A 20,938-nucleotide genomic window follows, 5' to 3' on the forward strand; every position below is an offset into this window, starting at 1 on the left:
TGCGTGTTGTCTGCATAGGACACAAGGCGCAAGCCATGGCTTTCAACTATAGCCGCCAGTGGGGAGACGTACAGATTAAACAAAGTTGGGCTCAGGGACGAGCCCTGCGGCATGCCCTGGCCCAAACTGATCTCCCTAGAATAACATTCTCCCTGACGGACTTGAAAACATCTGCCTGTCAGGAAAGACCTGATCCATCTAAGCGCAGCTTCTGATACCCCTCCATCATTCAGACACTGTAGCAAGATGGAATGAGCTACAGTGTCAAATGCTGCGCTTAGGGCCAGGAGGATCAGGGCCATGGTCTGGCCCTCATCCACTCCCTGCCGTATGGACTCTACTGCCATAAGTAATGCTGACTCCGTCGAGTGCCGTGGACGGAAGCCAAACTGAGAGTCGTGAAGTAGGGAAGCCTCTTCCACAAAGTCCATCAGCTGGAGGTTCACCGTTTTCTCAGCAACCTTCGCCATATATGGTACGAGAGAAATGGGTCGAAGATTGTCTAACCTGTCATAGCTGATATTGGGCTTCTTTTGGAGAGGGAGGACCACCGCCCGTTTCCAGGCATCTGGAACAGTGTGGGTCCCAAAAGAGATGTCCAGGAGATGGTGGATGTACGGCTCTAATACGTGCAAACTGCCCAGCAGGCGTCTGGGCGTAGTAGGGTCCCTGGGAGAGCCTGACTTTATTGATCCACAGATCTGGATAAGTTTCTCAGTGGGCGGGGTGTTGAATGTAGTTAGCACCCGTTGTTCTCCCCTCACCCTAGGCACCTCTTCAAATTCGGGGCCTGTGATAGCTCGGCTTGGGAAGGCCGAATAGATAGTTGCTACCTTGTTGGCAAAAAACTCCGCTATACGGTTACAACTGTCCACCATGCAGAATTCTTCTGGGACTGCCACAGGCTTCCCAACCGAGAGTGATTTGTATATCAGAAACAGTTCCTTCATGGAGTTTTCTGCTTCCCTAATCCTGGTATCGTAGTACACCTTTTTAGCCTTCCTGATTAATCTATGATAGGTGCGCCTACTTACAACATAGTCGGCTTTAGCTTGAGTGGCGAAGGCTAACCTCCACTGCCTTTCTGCGCGTTTGCATGCGACCTTGGCCACCCGCACCTCTTCATTGTACCAAGGTGCCGCTCTCTGAGCACGTCCCCCCGTTCTAGTCTGGGCAAGCAGAGCAACCTGGTTCAGGGCCTCCGTAATACGCTGGTCCAGATTATTGTTGGCTTTCTCCACATCCTCCCCCCCTGGACCACCCCCTTCGGTAAGTACCTCATTAAACCAGGCTTTGGGGAAGTTAGCCCATCTCCGACTCGGACGATTTAGTACTACCTGCTCCGGTAATCTAGCTCCCGGGATGTGTTTCAAGAAGGGCACCAGGTGATGGTCTGACCAAGGAATGGGTACGGGGTGAAGGCCTCCACCTGTCCCCAGTTGGCAAAGATAGGGTCCAGTAAGTGGCCCCGCAGATGGGTGGGATTTTTAACTATCTGGTCAAGCTGAAGTGCCCTCATTTCTTTGCAGAGATCCCCGGCCACTTTATCCGCAGGATCATCCAGGTGTAGGTTGAGATCACCCAACACCAAGAACTTGTCCGTGCGTAGAGCTGCCTCTGTGATACCTTCCACCAGGCTCTTGCCAAATCTGGCGGACGGGCCAGGTGGCCTGTATATCAAGAGGCCCTTCACTGTGTAGCCCCCATTCACCTGAATGGAGAAGGCACCCGCCTCACTTTCCTCTATCACAGTCAGCTCCAAATGGCAGCGAAGCCCCTGCTTGGCGGCAATGGCTATCCCTCCACCTCTACCCTTCGGTCTATGTAGCCTTACCAGGGTGTAATTCTCCGGAATAGCTTCAATGGCCTCTGAGGTAGAATCACTGTCTAGCCACGTTTCCGTGAAGAAGACTAGATCCCATTGCTTCTCACTAAGGAGATCATAAATATCTAGTTTGTGCTTACGCAGAGACCGGACATTTAGAAAGCCACAAACTAGCTCGTGATGCTCACTCTTTACCGTCTTAGACAGGTTGTAGGTTAATTGGCAGTGACTGCAGCTAGTGTTCTCCTCGACACTCATGCCATGCAGACAAGAGCTGCTAGCGCTCATCTTACGGAGGGACAGCAGGTCGGCTCTGCTCCAGAGTAAGTGTCCACTCGGAGGGGCAGGGGGCAAGGACCTGGCCCGCGCCCGGCCGCGGATGGGCGCACACGGGCTTAACTTAGGCGCAACTTCGGCGCGCCTTTGTCGCGCCCGCTGCGCTCATCCGCTGCACTGCCGATTACACATGTGCCTTATATCCCCCCCAGCGTCCAAACAACTAGAGCGCTGCCCGTAGCAACCGGAAGCAGCTGACTCGGACCTTCCACGGCCTCTGCTCGAACTGTGCTAGTCACCGGTGTCAGAACGAGGCGGGAAGGAGGGGCGAGTCCAGCGCCTCCCAGTGCCGAAGCTGCAACTGCCTGCCTTCAGGTGAGAACCTCAGCAGTGCAGAGTGCCGAATGCCCCAAAACAAAAGAGCAAATGTGATAAGTAATTAAAACAGCACACGGGGGAGCGTACACTCTCTCGCTCGCGCAAGCCCCAAACTGATTTAAAAATGAGCTCACACACTGTAAAATCTCAGGAGGTATTCAGCGTTTTAAGTGCCTGCATAAATCACCAATGCGCCGGTAATCGCGCCGTAAAAAGCGGCAGGGACACTGCCACTGTCCACTGGGACTGATAGATGTTGGACGAGAGCTGCGAGGCGACCCTATTGAATATACATATCTCTCCAATGTGCATGGCAGCCTCTCTCGGATTGACTACTTTTTAACATATGCAGCCTCAGTGGGTAATTTTAGACGGCTCAAGACATATCCCAGAGGCCTATCAGATCACTCTCCTGTTGGAATAGAGTTCACACACGGTGCTAGACAGCAAAGTCGCACTAATGTCATTAATCCATGGTTAATTCGGATCGCTGATATAAGAGAGGAGCTGAGTGGGCAGACTGGTTACTTTTTTGAAGAAAATGTGGGGTCCGTAGACTCGGCCCAAACGATCTGGGAAGCTTACAAAGAAGTTCTGAAAGGCCATGCCCTCTTGTTGAAAACACAGTATGTCGCAAAACGGTGGGAGCTATTGACACAGCTGGAAGATGAGCTAAGAGAAGTTGAGGCAGGGTATGCAATCAACCCCTCAGAGGAGTTGCTCCATGCCATGACGCTCAAAAGAGATGATTACAAGTTAAAAGCCCGGGAACATATGATAGCGACGCAGACAGATGCCCATCACAGACTTTACGAGTTGGGGGACAGAGCGGGTAGAACGCTAGCTTGGCTGGAACGGAGGGAGCAGGGTGCCAGATGGGTACCTAGAATACGGGCATCCAACGGAGATACTGTATTTTGCCCTGAAGATATAGCAGAGGCATTTGCTGCCCACTTTGAGGAAGCATACTCGCCGTCGGCCATCTACACAGCTGAGGAATCGCGTCAGCTTCTGGATGAGTGTGCATTGCCTGCTCTGCCCGCTGATGATAGGGAATCCCTGGAGGCTGATTTCTCCGATGAGGAAATACGAACGGCAATTGGCCGAATAAAATCGGCGAAGGCTATGGGACCTAACGGTACCCCGGTGGAATTTCTTAACGCAATGACCACCCATGTGGTCCTTCATTTGCGGGCCATGTATCAAGAGAGCTGGGAAAAGGGAGTCCTACCCCGAGACCAGCGGCTGGCAAGTATTGTTGTTATCTATAAAACGGGCAAACCAGTGGAAGACTGTTGGTCTTATAGACTGATCTCATTAATCAATGTGAAGGCTAAAGTCTTGGCGAAGGTTCTAGCCACACGGCTGGGGTCGGTTATATCCTCCCTAGTACACCCTGACCAATCCGGTTTTATGCCATGGAGAAATACGGCGGAAATATTTAGAAGAAGACGCTGCTATACTATCCCTAGACACCTCTATGGCCTTTGATTCCATAGAATGGTCCTATATGTTTGAGGTGTTAGTGAGAGCGGGACTGGGCCCGAAATTCATACGATGGGTGCGATTGCTGTACACTGACATATCTGATCAGGTTAGAGTGAACAATTGCAGGTCCAGACAGTTTCCCCTTCGTAGAGGTACTCGGCAGGGGTGCCCTTTGTCGCCGCTACTTTTTGCATTAATGCTGGAACCCTTGGCAACATGGATAAGGAGAGACGTGATGACTAGAGGTTTGATATGGTCCGCAGCATACGAAGATAGAATATCACTTTACGCAGATGATATAGTGTTATACCTAACATATCCATATAGATCCATTTGAGTGGTCCTAGATATTTTTACTAACTTTGGGAAGTATTATGGATATGCTAATAATTGGGGCAAATCGGTATTGTACATGCTTCACGAACAGACCCCGCTCTTCCAAAGGACTGCGCACTAATGGTTGCGGTAGACGGTTTTAAGTACTTGGGGGTCTTTGTTATGCCAGATCCGGCACTTTTCTACAAGAGCAACCTGGCGCTCCTACTTGCTCGGTTGCGAGCGGATGTCCAGCATTGGAGATCCTTGCCACTGTCCCTGGTTGGTCGGGCTGCCCTTTCTAAAATGCTTGCTCTCCCGCGTTTCCTATTTTTTCTACAGAACTGTCCAACTAGAGTTTCTGATGCCTTCTTTGGTGCAGTAGAGGGGGAGGTGCGTACACTACTATGGGATGGAAGAGCTCCCAGAATAGCGCTCCAAACATTAACGAAGGGATGGTATGATGGGGGTATAGCTCTGCCAGATATTCGGCTATATTATTGGGCCTCGCAATTGACCACGGTGAATAGATGGAAATATGCCCTACCTGATGACCCGGCGTGTGCCTTATATAGATATCAGATGGACAGGGCAGGCTATCTCGGGGCGCTCTACTCGACATCAAGGAGACAGCAGTTTGTGGGCCCCACCCAACATACACCGCAGATATGGAGGCTGGCTAACTCCCGATTGGGTTGGGCGCACAGACTCACTACTATGACGCCGCTACGGTCTGCACAAAAGCTGGGTATGCTCTGCCACCTTCCTAGGTTTTACAAATGGGACATGATTGGTATTTCGGTGGTAGGAGATCTGATTAAGAAGGGTAGGATTTTGCAGTTTGAAGAGCTACAGAAAACGTATCAACTGGCACCCAGTGAGGCCTTCGGATATCTGCAAATCAGACACACATTGACGGCGGCGTTTCCTGATTGTGCAGATATACCAGAATACTCTCCCCTAGAAGATCGTCTGCTAGATGGGCAATTACATACTAAGGCAATCTCCGTCACCTATAGGAAGCTCAGCAACCACATGCCAGATTCCTTCATACAGCTCAAGGAGAAATGGGGAAAAGACTTAGGAGCTATAGAAGAGGAGGACTGGAGACAAGTGCTAATGTCTCCCAGAGAGGCTGCCATTACACTTAGATACCGACTCATACAGCTCCGTATCCTACACCGTTCATACTTGACTGGGATTACTCTGGCGAAGATTGGGTCAAAGTCAGACGATCTATGTTTCAAGGGGTGCAGACAGTCAGCTAGCTTATATCATATGATCTGGGAATGCCCGATGGTACAGAACCGTTGGGACAGGGTAGTGACGCACCTGCGGTCAGCCTTAAATAAGCCAATTACCCTGACGTCACGTCTATGCCTACTGAACATATGGGAGGCTACGGATCTTACGGAAATGGAGCAGCAGTTTGCAATGCTCGGCTTTACCCTCTTTAAAAGAGAAATTGCTAGAGGATGGGGATGTGTCAAACCACCAGGAGTGGCAGTGTGGATGAGGAAATTGGATAAATGCATGATTGCTGAAAAGGAAGTGTTTATTGCCCGTGGGTGTCCGAAGAAATGGGATAGGAAATGGGCCAAATGGAACATGTACAGAGGAGAAATATGTGTGTCCCCAGTGGTAGAATTAGAAATACGAAGGAATAGGGATGGAGAGCGGGAAACGTAAAATAGACGCTAATTGAAACTATTGTTCATTGTGATGATACATATGATTTGTGATGAGGCAATAATTTGTGTAACACTATATGATGTCTGTTCTTTATGCAATAAAATATATATATTTTTAAAAACATTATGGAATTGCAAATTGCGATTACCTAAATGCATTCGTAATTTAAATTGCGAATGCCAAAATCTACATGAATAGGAAAAGGCCTTTTTCTAGTCGCAAACAGCCTGAATCTGCAAATCCGTCCATTTGCAAATGGGAAAAGACTCGCTGAATGTACCCCTAAATCCCCTCAGTGATTTGGCTCCTTTCTTAAGAAAAGAATGCTAACAGTCCAGCTGGGCACTTTTAGATTACGCTCTCACACATCCAAATGTGCAGTCCCTCAGGGCTCCTCTTGAGCCTGAGCCTCTTTAATGTTTATGTTTCCTCAGTACCAAAAGTTTTAAGGAAATGGGGTTTCCAGATCTGCTCTTATGTAGATTATACCCAGTTCATTATATAATTGGGGGAGAAACAAGACGAAACCTGAGAAAAATTAACTGAGTGCCTCGCTAAAGCAGCAGGATGGATGACAGATCACTGTTTAAAACTAAAGTAATAAGTATTTCTGTGAATAAAATAAAATGAGTATGAGAGAGTCAAAATGAGAATAACACTAAGCATATATGAATACAAATGAGAACCCCCATAATGCCATATAGAATAATAAGGTACAGGATAGGATATAGACCACGGGGTAAAGACAGATCAAAAAAACACAAAGGGACATTCTTTAACATAGATGCAAAATGAACACACTATATTATATATAGCTAGGGGAGCCTTTCCGTATACAATACAATAGAGTAAAAAGAAAAAATTCAAGATCTAAAAAGTCCGCTTTATACTACCTGAACTAAATAGGCAAGTAAAAACAAAACACAAAGAAAGGCTCTCTCAGTAACAGAAATCATCTTGTAATAGGGACTACGCGTTTGAGATAATAGCGAAAAAGGAAGCGCATACCAATGGGGGTAATGGGACAGGGTGTCAACGTATCCGGCACCGCTAATCAAAAACACACACCATTCCAAGAGGGCGCCGATACTAGTTATCAACATTTAACAGAAACTGAGCATGCGCGGGTTACAGCCGAGCGCTAGAGGGAAAACGCCTATGACATACAAACAATCCGGCCGAAAAGTAAAGAGTAAACGTTAAAAGCAGAAAAGCTATATAAAAAATAACAAACCTGGTTATAGCAGCAAATAATCATAAAACACAGGGTAACCAGACGCGTATGCGATAAGGAAAAAGGCCAGACCGCAAAGGAATTGAATCTTCCTAAATAAAAATATGCACCACACCAAGATGGCGCGGATATTTGAGGTCTTTAGCAAACAATTTTAGACACGCGCTATGACCAGCTGAACGCAATTGTCAAATCGTCCGCGTTATATAAACAACACACTCCCAGTGTGGGGTAACAGAGGGAGAAGAACGCGGCAGAGGCACTACCTTACTCCTGAACAGGTAAGCAGAGGGGGGAGATCTTTAATTATGATACCGATTTTTCGAACAAAGGAGGGGGCGCGTAATCAGGGACAGGGAAGTTATTTAAATGACATGAGTAAAATCGAACAATACCCATATAGTCTGAAAGGGTATAAAGCCAAATGGCAAAACGCTAACTGGAAATAGGGTTGAGACAGTGTTACTAAAAATGATAATTTGGGACTCTGTCCCATAGACAAACATTACTCTCACAGACGAGTTATGCAGTATGACAGGGCATAAAAGGGCCATTTAGACAGTCTGCCCTAATCGAAGAGAGGGAAATGGGTAAACACAGTGTGGACTAGTTCAGCCAGAAGGTCTGTAACATCAAAGAGAGATATACAACGAAGAAATAGGACTGGAGGTTTACTATAGAGAAAGAAAAACTAAAATCAGAACAAGGTAGTGGATTTATATAGAAAAAGTTCCTAACTAGTACCTTGAAAGATCATAAATTAAGAGTATTTTCCCTCACTTATAGGACACATCCAGTCCCCGAGTGAGAAAGAAGAATCCTCATATGCCCGTTCATAAGAACTTTTTAATTCACATACAGGTAAGAAATTAGGGAATCTGTCCACGGACAATAGACATAGAACTGCGCAGGGATAACAACTAACCATGATCCATCTGCCCATACAGATTTCGATTAAATTTTAAAAAGGTATCCGATCTGAAGAGGAGACCTACTGTTACATATAAGAAAGACTCAGTCACCCTGAAAAGTGGAATCACCTTCCCCTAGGTAATTAAAGGCAAGGAACATTGACTCCAAGAATACTAATATAGTGGCCATGAGAGACCAATGAAACTCCATTTTTACCCCACAGGTTATCCATATAATCCACAGTTTTAGTCCAGAGAAGGCCTACGGACGGCTGAGTTCCCCCTAGGGGTTGGGCCACAAGAACAAGGGGGTAAGAGTAACATCTTGATAAATGATATTCACAAACAGTAGTTGTATGAATGACACTATGAATATGAGGGTGACTGCATGCCCCTTCTAGCCCCATTCTGCTTCCACACTAAAAAGAAACGGAGGGCACATCCTAAAACCACAAGAATCAGTTGTATCCTAAAGGGTTGACAGGATGACTGTAATATGAATCCCAAATAAAAAAGGAGCAGGTCTTTAAAGAGAAGGAGTATGTTACTGCATGATCATCTACATACCGGACAGAAAAAATCTGCTTTTAAACTGTGAATTGACTGAACAGTTGATATAGCTTGTATAGAATCCCATCCAACCATGAAAGTGTGCTTTAGGTATGACTGATGGGAGGGGGGACCAGAACCAAGATGCCATATAATAGGTATGCTCCACTATGCCCCTAGAAGTTTGACATTGTTTCTTTCTCCGTATATCCCCACAGAGATTTCTAATATATATCTACAAGCCGGTGACCCCAAAAAGACGGCATGTTCTGATGAAGGTGGTACAATATCGAATAGTACAACACCGAAACGCGTCGACGCACTTGTTTCCAAAAATCCAAACAGGGCCAAGGGAGTAGCAGATGTTATTGTATTTTCAACACTGTATACTCTACCACCAATATTCAAACAAGGGCCAGTGGATGTAGAAAAGTGGCAGGAGTATCCTAAGGCCACAGTGTTAGGGGGTTTGTGAATAGGATTTATTTGCTTATGTACTGTACCAATAATGATTTTCTCTTCTCCAATGTTGTATAATTTTATTGACTATGATATTATTTTGTTGTCGTACAATGAATTGTGATTTATTTGTTCAAATTTTACTGTACCCATTCAAAAAGTTGTCTTTGGATTTTTAATTGAATCTTGTGTAATTCTGTGTACATTAGGAGTTTTTAATATTTTACTTTTCATTTTATAAAAAATAAACAGATTGTGAACGTTCACTTTTCAGTGTGGAACCCTTTACCTAGTGTTCCCTTGTACTGGAGATTTCTGCCTGTGCTAAAATGTGGGAATGAATGACTGCATGATTGGTTAGAAACTAGATAGCAATATAGCAAATAGCAGCTATAGTGCATACCCAGGGATTTCCCCTTGACCTAAAACTAAATGCTGACATAACAGCGATCTTGCTATTCAGTAGTGCCCATCTGATTTGGGACACCTCATTGTGGCTGGACTCACTAGGGAATATGCCCACATCCAAGAAATCAGCAAAAAAGTCTTGGGGCCATTAGTGATGACTCTCTTTCCATGCAAGAACAAGTCAGTGCCACATGTGGTAAGATTTCTGGATCCTCAAACTCCTGATTGCCTGGCGAAGAACAATAGTCCAAGTCTTTAGAACGAGCAGTTTGTTCTATGGTAATGCCCTGTATGTGGACATGGCTGACTACCTTTTTATGAGACTACAGGTGATCCAAAATGCTGACGCCAAGCTGATGGACAGATTGAGTTCGGCATCCTCTTGCTTGACATATCTACTTTGGTTACGAATGCTAAAAAGAGCCAGTTTCAAGCTTCTCTGCCATGCCCACAAGGCACTGTACAAAACGTGTCCTGAAACTCTACAGGCCAGAGTAGAATTTTATAAGCCAGTGCAAGATCTGAGATTCTGCAATCTTGCTCTTGCTAAATGAATAAGAAATGTCAGAACTGTTGGACACTCATTTTTTCATCTGGCAAATGCCCATTAGAATTCTCTAACTCTGGATCTTCGCCTTACTGACAACCATCTTCCTTTTAGGAAAAAATAAAAAAGTGGCCTTTTTGGGATAATGGGCCAAATGTACAAAGTCATTTGGCATTTCATAAAGAGGTGAGTCGCTCGTTCAACCCGTTAAGAAATGCTTAATGCCCTTTTTCTATGTACAAAGGCCAAATCACTGTCCCAAATTGTGATTTCTACCTGGTGAAAATCGCAAATTGCGACCACGATTTAGGGAATCGCAAATAGGGATTACCTATTTGGCATTTCCAAAGCACATGTACAAAGCATTTTCTAAATGCCAATTAGACATTTAGGAAATGCAATTACCATCAACGCAAAGTCGATGGTTACCATGTGCAAATGAAAAAAATGCATTCAAAATGCATATGTTCAATGTGACATGAAGAGCATATATGCAACAAAGGCATATGTAGATGTACATGTGTACTAGGAACTTAGGGGGCCCCCCAAGGGGGCCTTAGGCCCAGAGGCACCCGTGGCTTTGTATTTCTTAAATTGTGATTTTCTATTAGGAAATCACTATTTAGGAAATGCAAACCATTTCCTATTTTGCCCATTGGCGGGAATGCAATGGCATTTCCTATTTGCGATTCCCTAATAGTGATTCCTCGCAAATGTTGTACCGATCATTTTGCATTTCCTAGATAGCAATTCCTACGGAGTCGCTAGTTAGGAAATGCAAAATTAGAATTTCGCATATCTATCCCAATGTTCCCCCGAAAACGATCTAAATACCAGCATTGTTCTCACAGTTGAAAGGATAGGGAGCCTTATTGCGCCATGATATCCCCTTGGGGGAGGGTTTTGCGCTCTATAAGTAATGTCAAATAAATGTAAAAAAACGTATTATCATACATACGCACATCATGCCAGTTTTTCAGTTATGAACGTCTTCCTAATTTTGCACCATAGAGTTTGAGGTCACACCACATTTAATAGGGGAAAGAACTGGTAGGGCATATTATCAAGAAGGGCGTTAAAATTGTCGCCGCTTTAGCATCAGGAATCTGCCGCTAAAGCGGTGATAATGGGCTTAATAATATGCCCTTGAGAATTCCCATAGAAGCCCATATTCACACCAGAAAATGGGCTTCTATGGGAATTCACAAGGGCATATTATCAAGCCCATTATCGCCGCTTTAGCAGCAGTTTCCTGACGCTAAAACAGGATAATTTTAACGCTGTTTCTTGATAAAATGCCCCTTGGTTATTTGTTTAGGAATGGTTTGTGAATGTCCCAAACATGAGTAACCTATGATTAGATATCGCCATAAATTATGCCAGTCATAGATTCTCACTATTTTATATATCTGCGTCCACAGGCTTTGTCATCAGAGCATTTTCATAGTTGGTAAAGAAGGTTTCATGAATAACCCAAACGGGTGTAAATTAAGATCAGATGTAGTCCTAACATTTGGCTGTCGTAATTTATGACTGGTTTTGTAAATCAGACCCTGGTCATCACAGCATTTCGCGTGGGGGTAGGATTTGGCTTTAACATTTGTAAATATAATCTGTGAAAATGTGTTATTTTTTTATAGCAAGCTTATAATGCAGGGTCGTTGCTGTTGTATAATTTAAAGAGGAAAAAAGTGTAAATCGAAGATGAAAAGTATCCCAAAGCATATTGTTTTGTAGCTGTATATCTGTCGCTCTGGTACATGTCTCTATCTGTCTCAGACCCCAGACATCCCCTGTGACACTGCAAGCATCAGGAGACAAGAAATGATAAAGCAGGCGACCGGCCAAACTGATGTGTCTGCAGTCTGACATCAGTATGGATTTTCTACATAATCAGTAAGCCATTATTTAACAGAGTCAGGAGGCAATGTAAAGGAACATGTCAAAGGGATTGTTGAGCAGTGTCTACATTACTGCTATAAACTTCTAAAAGAGGAGCACCCATCTATTGGCAAGCAGCATATTTTAGGGGGCCTTTTAAACTTGTCAGCAAGCAATGTCATCAGTTTTTAGCTCTCGCACTAAGTAAATTAATGTAGCTGTTGTCAAAGCTTTATAGGAAAGTGAGAGTGGTGGGCACATTTTAATTTTTATTTATTCAATATCACTATACTTAACAAGAGTACAAAATCAAAAACATACAGTCAATACTTCTACAAATGCCAGCACTAAAAGAAATAGAATAAACCCCCCTGTTCCCCACTATAAGAGGAACAAACGTGCTCAGGAGTGCATAGCAATACAGAGAGAGGCACAACTTACCAAAAGGTCTGTTTCTTAAATGAAAGTTCCTCTTCATTCAATAATGAGTTTAGGCATTCATTCAATAGGTCATCTTGCAGATTCTCTGCCAGTCATCTGACCAATCATGCACTCATTCATCCACTCACTGGGCCTCATTTATGAGAAATGACAAATCGCTGCGTAAAAGCAGCGATGCGTCACTTCTCAGTGCGCACTCTTTGCGACATTCCTGATGCCTCATATTTAATGTATGACGCATCATGTCGCAAGGAGTTACAGACACGTCAGTATTTCTGACATATCTGTAAGCACAAAAGTGATGCATTGCTGGAGTGTGTCACAAAAGTGACGCAACTCCAGCAATGCGTCCTTTCACATGGGGCAAGCCCCATGTGAAAGGGCCTGCGTCAGTCTTACACCTGCTGTGAGGCAGGCGCAAGATTTTGATGCAACGGCGTCCTAGAAGTAACGCAGTGAAATCTCAAAGATTTCACTGCGTCACTTCTACGAGGTTTTTTGCGGGGTAATGCCCCCCCTGCATACATTATACCTGACGTAGGTATAATGTAGCGCAAGGATTTACAAAGTGACGCATCTGCTTAGATGCCTCACTTTGTAAATACTGCGCAGCAGGAGGCATGTTTTACACCTCCGATGCGTCACAAAAAGTGATCCATCGGAAGCACAAAACTGAAGCAAGGCCTCATAAATGAGGCCTACTGTCTCAGTCTTGTATTTATCCACTTACCAAACCACAGCTAACTCACACACTCACTCAACAATATATGCAAGATAAAAAAAGAATAGAAGTAGAAATAGAAAACGTGCTGCCACCAAAATAATGTCAGGCATATGCTTGCAATATTCAATACAATTAACCATAGCAGAAGGGGGGCATCTTGTATTGGTATTGTACATGGTGGTTCCTTGTTTTGAAATTCCAGCATGGCCACCACGTTTAGAACTACCTTGGAATGGTAAAACAGAGCAACTATGGACAATACCATTCCTTGATGGTGGCCTGTTCTAGAGGCTGTACAATTGTGGGCAGCAGTGCAATGCAGATGAAATCAATGACAAACAAGCAACCTGTAAGCACTACCTGTGCAGCTTTAGCTTGCACTAAAAATAATGAAACTAAAAAGATTAATAGTAAAGAAATGGGACTCAAAAATGGAAAACTGAAGGTCTGGCCCACTAGTACTGGAACTGAAAGAACGCTAATGTTCACGTGGATGTGCACACGATCAGCAAAATGCCATCAATTACGGAGGTAATAAAGTCAGTGTCTGAAGTGGCTGGCCCATACCCTCATGCTGAATGTTATCATGGATGCAAGCAGAGTGCTTCAACCTTTGGTTTTATTGCATTGGTTCTATTTCCATATGAGTGATAAATGTATAATCTATTTTTAATGATATTTATTACAAGATCCAGGCAGACAAGTAAGCCTGCCGGACCTTCCAAATAGCATCTAGCAAGAATTCCTAATGTGCACCTCTTCTGCCCTCTAGGATTTGTTAGAGGGGGGACTCAACACCAAACACCTTGCCCACCAAGGTAATCGGTGAGATTTCATGAAACAAAATACATGTCTGCAGGCTTAACAGTGGACAGCAGCAATCCACCCCTAAAGGGTTATTGGCTTTAATATAGGTGTTTCATAAATTATATTCCCATTGTTTTTTAAAACTATTATATACTATATATAATGAACTAGCCAGGCCAGTAGACTTTATCATTGGCGTATCATCATAACCAATTCATACCTAGTGTATTGAGCATATGCTTTTGCACAAGGCAACCATCAGGAACACAGCAATGACATTTTAATTATTTATAAAATAATGTTGTAAAAATCCTATAAAATTCCTGTGAAGAGGTCCTGATAAGGAGTATCACATTGCATATCTTCTATCTCAACAGTTGTTTTCGAGCAGTTCACAATAACATCCTTGACCACCATGGTATCTCTGAAGTTTCATTTAACAAAATACCCGCCTATCAGCTTTGATCATAATGGAATAACAATCCACTCTTAAAAGCCTGTTGCCTTTATGACATGCTTTTCAGGATAACCAAGTGAGTCTTACAGGCATTCTTGTAATTTCCATAAAAACCAAACATTTTTTTTTACAATCTGACATCATTTTTCCCAATGACACTAGAAAGCTTACCGCGATTACCATTGGCTTGACATCATAACCAAAACAAGCCTACTGAAGTGTACATATGCTAGCAACCAACGTGCATACAGTTATAAAATTGCAATTATATACAAAGTTACAGTTGGCAAAAACAATATACAACTTCTCTCAAATGTGCCCAACAAAGATTATCACAATTACAATTTTCTACCCCTAAGGATTGTCACATGGGTGATGGACATCAAAACCATTGCCTACTATGGCAATTTGTGAGATTTCATGTGACAAACTACCTGTGTACAACCTGTAACACAAGATAACAACCCACAACTTAAGTCTAAAAGGCTTTCACAAATCCTGTACACAATAAATACGCTACGTGGCCAGCAGCAAAATGAGAATGATAGTTTAACAAAACAGTAGATAAGGGGGGCTGACCAAATGCCTCTCTATTTTCGTATATATTTAGTATATATGTATGTATTTTTATTTATGATTTTTGTATTACATAAGGCTGACAAGACATCTAAAGCTGTCTCTATGCCCCATCTAAAAAGTTGTAAATCTGCACTTTCAGAGGTACATTTCTTCATTTGTGCAGATTTGTTACTTTATCTAATTCACACACCTAGCGACGGTCACTGATTTCTATGTGTATTCCTGGCAAAATCACGTGATTTTTTCTTTTTGAGTTGGTATTTTCCCAGTGCAGAACTGTCTACAAAGTACAATTGGGCATATTGGAATGCCAGTGTTGCTGTGGAATGAAACATTTTTGTCTCCACCGTGAACATATTTTCCCTCCTCTACACCCCATGAAGTTTGGGGGTACGTCTTTCCTCTTTCTACCCTGTAAACGAGTTTACTCCAGACCTCTACTGACGTAAATTTCCAGACAGAGAAGGAAAGGGTCAGCGAGGAGGTTACGAATGATCACAAATACACTTGTTTGTGGTCTTTGCAAAGTTTCAAGGCAGAAAACACCTTGAATTACCTTCTCACTATCCCTTGAGTGGCATTTGCTCCAAATTAATAATATGTATGAGCAGTGGCAGCTGGCACATACAGAGGGTGGTGAGGTGGGTGGGACAAAAAAAATAAGTTATAAAATAAAAAAATTCCACTTGCCTTCCTGGCGGAATGTCCTCCTTGCTCGGGTCTTCTTGAGGAAGGCTCAAACGTGGGACCCAGGAAACTGCACTAGTCAGCAATGGTGCTGCTTTTATGCAGCATGAGAGGAGCACCAGGATTGGAGGGAGCGGCCTCCTTTGGCACTCCCGAGCACACTGGAGCCCTATGCTTTCTCTAACAAAGCTGTCTTAGACAGCTGGGTTAGAGCGGTTTATAATTTGTATGCCTGGTAGGCCATTGAAAGACGGCCAACCAAAGAGACATGCGCACTTTAAACTAAAAGTGCCTTGCCCATCACTGCTGTCTGCTGCTGCCAGTCATCCACAGCCCCGCCCCCATCTTGATGCTCAGCTCAGGACATGGTTATTGAAAAATAAAATGATAAGAAATTAACTTTATTGTATTGTATTGTATTGTAATTGGATTTATATAGCACTTAGTACCCCTGTCGAGGCGTCTAAGTGCTTTTTAAATGAGAAGCACACTGTTCTGGAACCCATAAAGGATTAGTGGTGAATGAGTCTTGTAAAATATGAGATTAATTTGAGCGGTGGATATGTTAATCTGTTATTTGGATTGAGAAGGATAGTGGAGCGATAAAAAAGGAAAAGTTTTCATTTATTTAACACTTGCTACCCCTGATGAAGTGTTAACTCGCTTTTTCAGTGAGTAGCACGCTACTCCAGAACCAGAAAATTATTTGTGATGAATTTGTCCATAGAAATATGAAATTAAGTTGAGCAGTGGACATAGTTAGTTGGATTTAAATGGATAGGGGAGAGACGGAAGACAGAAGGGTTTATACTTATATAGCAACTGCTCCCCTGATGAGGTGTTGTAGCACCTTTCAGCGAGTAGCAGACTACTCTGTAACCCAAAAATGATTAGTGGTGAATTTGTTCAGGGAAATATGAAATTTATTTGATTTGCGCAGTGGATATGTTAGTCTGTTATTTGGATAAAGGGTCTAGACAGTTTTTTGTTTTTTGTGGGGAGTTTACAGCAGGAGGGGGTTTGGGGTGAGTAAAGGGGAGGTGGAGGGCGAAGAGTCTGAGGGAAGGGTTTAAAAAGGCTTGTATGGGGTATCTGAATATGAAAAGAGGTATGAGAAGATGCAAGGAGAGGTAGAGAACAGAGGAGTCTAGAGAGGGTTATTTTGGGGATCATAGTAGTGGTATGGTGTTTGGGATGAATTGGAGAGTGGCGGTAGAAGATATATTGAGAGAGGTAGAGGGTGAGAAATAAGGTAGTGCCTTGGAAAGAGTAGCAAAATGAGGTTTGAGATGTGTCAGAGAGTTGAGGTAGAGGATACATTGAGAGCCATATGGGGTGAGATATAGGGTAGTGCATTGAAGGGAGTAGAGGAATGAGGCTTGAGATGAGTCACAGTGGAGGTATAGGCCATATTGCGAGAGATATAGGTTGAGATACAGGGTAGTGCATCGGATATGCTGAATTAGATGCAAAGTAATAAATATAAGCTACATAAGTACACGGCAGGTAAATATGCATAAAGAAGGTAGTATATGTAGATTAAAGTTGTATTTAATAAAATAAGACTTTCAAGTGTTGCTGTACTTTAAATGAAGGAATGGAAATATTTATTTATTTTTAATTCAATATTAAAGCAATTGTAGATACATAGTTATGATAAAGGATGTACTTATGCAGTCACTTATATACATATTAAACATAGAATAATGTAAAAATAAGTAATATGTACATTTGTTAATCAGAACTAACAAATATCTATATCTTTACAAACATAATTATTATATTTGTTTATACAAAGCAATACACATATGTAGGTACACATCTATAGTCCAATAAATGCATATATACAGAGGGATTTGCTGTATATTTATGTTTGAGTATGTTGGCTATGTGGGAAATAGACAATTCTTGAGTAGTCTTCTGAAGATAAGGTGTTTTCTTGGTGTTTTTTACCGAGTTTTATATAGCGCAAACTTGACCTAGTATCGGGTATCAAAGCGCTTTACATAGCACCAGTTGCGTTACGTGAGGGCACATTATTTTTTTTTGTTAGGCACGGGGAGATTAAGTGATTTGCCCAAAATTTCAGGAGGTTCAACGTCATTGCTGAGACTCGAACCCAGTTCCCCAGATTTGAGGTCGGCCACCCTAGACGTTAGGCCAACTCCTCTCCCCTCTCCTCTCCTGGTTATCTGTGGATCTTATGTTCAGGGGTGAAGAGTACAATAGTTTGGCTGCTTGACCAGAGATGGAGGTGCCACCCAGGGTTTTTTTCTTGTACGGTGGGATTTTGAGGCCTGGTGCCACTCTAGTGCGGAGGTTGCTTTTTTGAATGTATTTGGTGACTTTTATTCCTGATGAGAGCTGTCCTGTTCCATATATCGCTTTGTGAGTGATACAAAGTAGCTTCAATGTGGATCTTCTGGCAACCGATAACCAATGTAGGGCTTTCAAGGCAGGGGAGATGTGGGGTTTGCGGTTTTATATGCAAGAGTAGTCTGGCAGCAGAGCGTGGAATTGGTTGTAGTCTTTTCATCTATACTACTATTATAAAGAGAGAAATTGCACCTTTTGGCCAAGTAAACTCGGGAACCACAGCGCCAATCTACACACCCGATACATATATGAAAACGTCAGGGTGTGTAGATGGACATAGGCTATATAAATTTTTTTAAAAAGTGATTTAAAAAAATTAAGTTTGTAAACAAAGTAGTCCCCTGAAAGTAGCGCCGGCCGGGACCTAGCGCTGGCCGCGACGCGACGTGCGTGATTACCGCGACGCGACGTGCGTGATGACGACGAAGGAGGAGCGGCGGTGCAGTGACGAGCGGCTGTGCAGTGAGGAGCGGCGGCACAGGTAAGGAAAGGGAAAGTTCAGTGCGAGACTGTGTGATGCAGGGGGAAGCAAGAAGGAGGCAGCAGTAAAGGAAAATGTCAGAGCGCGAGTGAGTCGGGCGGGAGGGGGGCACGAGTGAGTCGGGGCGGGAGGGGGGCGCGAGTGAGTCAGGCGGGAGGGGGGCGGGAGTGAGTCGGGCGGGAGGGGGGCGGGAGTGAGTCAGGGGGGGAGGGAGTCGGTGCGGGAGGGGGTCGGGCGGGAGCGGGTGTACTGCCCCCAGCCCCTTTTTGCCCCAGGCAACGCTGGGGCAGGCTGCTAGTTGTTGTTAAAGGCGATCCGTGGAATAGGCTATTGGCGTAATCGAGTTTGGACAGAACAAAAGAGATGGTAGCCTGGACTTTGTGTGGGACTCCCAAGTAGGGGAGGATGCGTCACAGAGTTTTTATCGTAACAAAGCTTGATTTTGCTAATTTGTCAACTTCAGCATTCATTGATAGCTTGGATTCTGAGCGCATTTCGAGGTTTCATACTTCCTTTGATACTTTAGGCGGTGTTATTAGATCATTAGGGCATGCAGCGAGTGGGTCAGCATTTTAGCAATCATCACACGTGAGTATTTCCGTTTTGGAAGCATTCAATTTGAGATGGCTCCAAGTCATCCATTGATTCACAGTTGTGAGACAACAACAAATTGATGAGTTTCCAATGTCTTTGGGGCATTCCAGTTGGACGAGTATTTGTGTAATAACTTCATGTAGATGTTGAAAAGCATGGGTGAGTAGACAGAGCCTTGGGGACCCCAGGTTATGTGAAGTACAGTTTGGAAGAGAAAGGAGGGGTATGGATGATATTAGTTCTGTTGTGAAGGTAGGATGTGATCTAGTTGAGAGCAGTCCCCTCTATTCTGGCTCTGTAGAGTCTTTGTATCAGAGTGTCATGGTCAACTGTGTCAAAGGCAGCTGAGAGGTCCAAGAGAAGTAGTGCAGCAACCCTGTTCCGGTCAACTGTGTTCTTAAGGTCATCCCAGATGGCAACAAGGGCAGATTCTGTGCCTCTTCCTGAATGGAATCCCATTTGGAAGACTGAACGTATAGCATTATCTTCAATGAATTGTGACATTTGGGTGAATGCTGCTCTTTCTAGAAGTTTGCCCAGGAAAGGTCTATTTGTAATTGGTCTGTAGTTCTCAGGGTTCAGCGGGTCCAGGTTTGTTTGCTTTAGTAATGGGCATATGTATGACTTTTTAAGCTCTTCTGGAAATATTCCCATAGTTAAGGAACTGTTGATGATTCTTCTTACTAGTTTTGCAGCAGAGATTGTTAAAATAATTTTCTTGAAGGTTTGTGGTGGCCAGGAGTCAGAAAGGCTGCCGGAAGGCCTGCATGCTTTGACCAGTTCCATAAATTAATTGTGTGAAATTTCTTGGAAGGCATAGAGAGGCTGGGCTAGTGGCTTCTTGGATTGTTGTTTTGAAAAAGGGTCGTTGCTGGAGGTTTATCTTTGTTTTAAATATGAGGCCAATGTGTCTGCTTTAGCCATGTAATGATTTGCCAGTTAGTCTGTCAAACCGTGAGTAATGAGATGAGCTCTTTCTAAGCAATTTGGTTTGAGAAATTCGGTGAGCATTTTATAGAATACTTTATTTGCACATTTAGCATTTTGAATTCAGTTGGAACTGTATTTTGGTTGTTGCTTTTGATAGCTGACTTGTAAAATTTGTTAAGTTTCTGTAGGCGAAGTTTGTCTTGATTGGTGTTGGTTTGAACCAGGCACATTGCAGCTTTCTAATTTGCTGTTTTAGCTGTTTTATCTCTGTATTTCTCCAAGGTATCTGTTTTCTTTTGTTCTGTTGTGTCGTTTTTACTGGTTTTAGGATAGCAAAAGCTTCCTGTAGCCACTCATATAGTTTTGTAACAGAATTGATTGTGTCTAGATCTGTACTGGATGTTAGCTGTGTTTCAAAGAGTTCAAAATTGAGTTTGTAACATGGTTGATAGGTGTATGCACATATGGTGGTTTTAGGTGTATCGCTTAGTGTTGTTTTATGCAGGAAAACAAGCAAATGGTGGTCTGATCATTTGAGTGAATTGGTTGAAAGGTAACTAGTTCTGTATTTGCAAAAATTACATCTATGGTGTGTACAACGATTGTTTGCAGGTTTGTGGATGATCTGAAGTAGGTTCAATGCATCTAGGCCAGTAATTATTGTTTTTGGATGGGACATTTTGGATTTGTCAAACCAAATGTTGAGGCCACAGAGAATTCATAGGTTGGAGTGTAGTGTGAGAAGGTTTGAAGCCGTGTCTAGAAGTGTGTCTGGGAATGTTACATTGCTAGGTGGAGGTCTGTAAAGGAGCAGGAAGTTACAGGAGGAAGATGGTGTAGGGACGCATCTGGTTAAGAGGGCTTCACAACCTTGCAGCTAGGCCACCTCCTTTTTTGCC

This window comes from Lissotriton vulgaris, chromosome 10 (genome assembly GCF_964263255.1).
Source record: "Lissotriton vulgaris chromosome 10, aLisVul1.2, whole genome shotgun sequence".
In the NCBI taxonomy this organism is placed as follows: Eukaryota; Metazoa; Chordata; class Amphibia; order Caudata; family Salamandridae; genus Lissotriton; species Lissotriton vulgaris.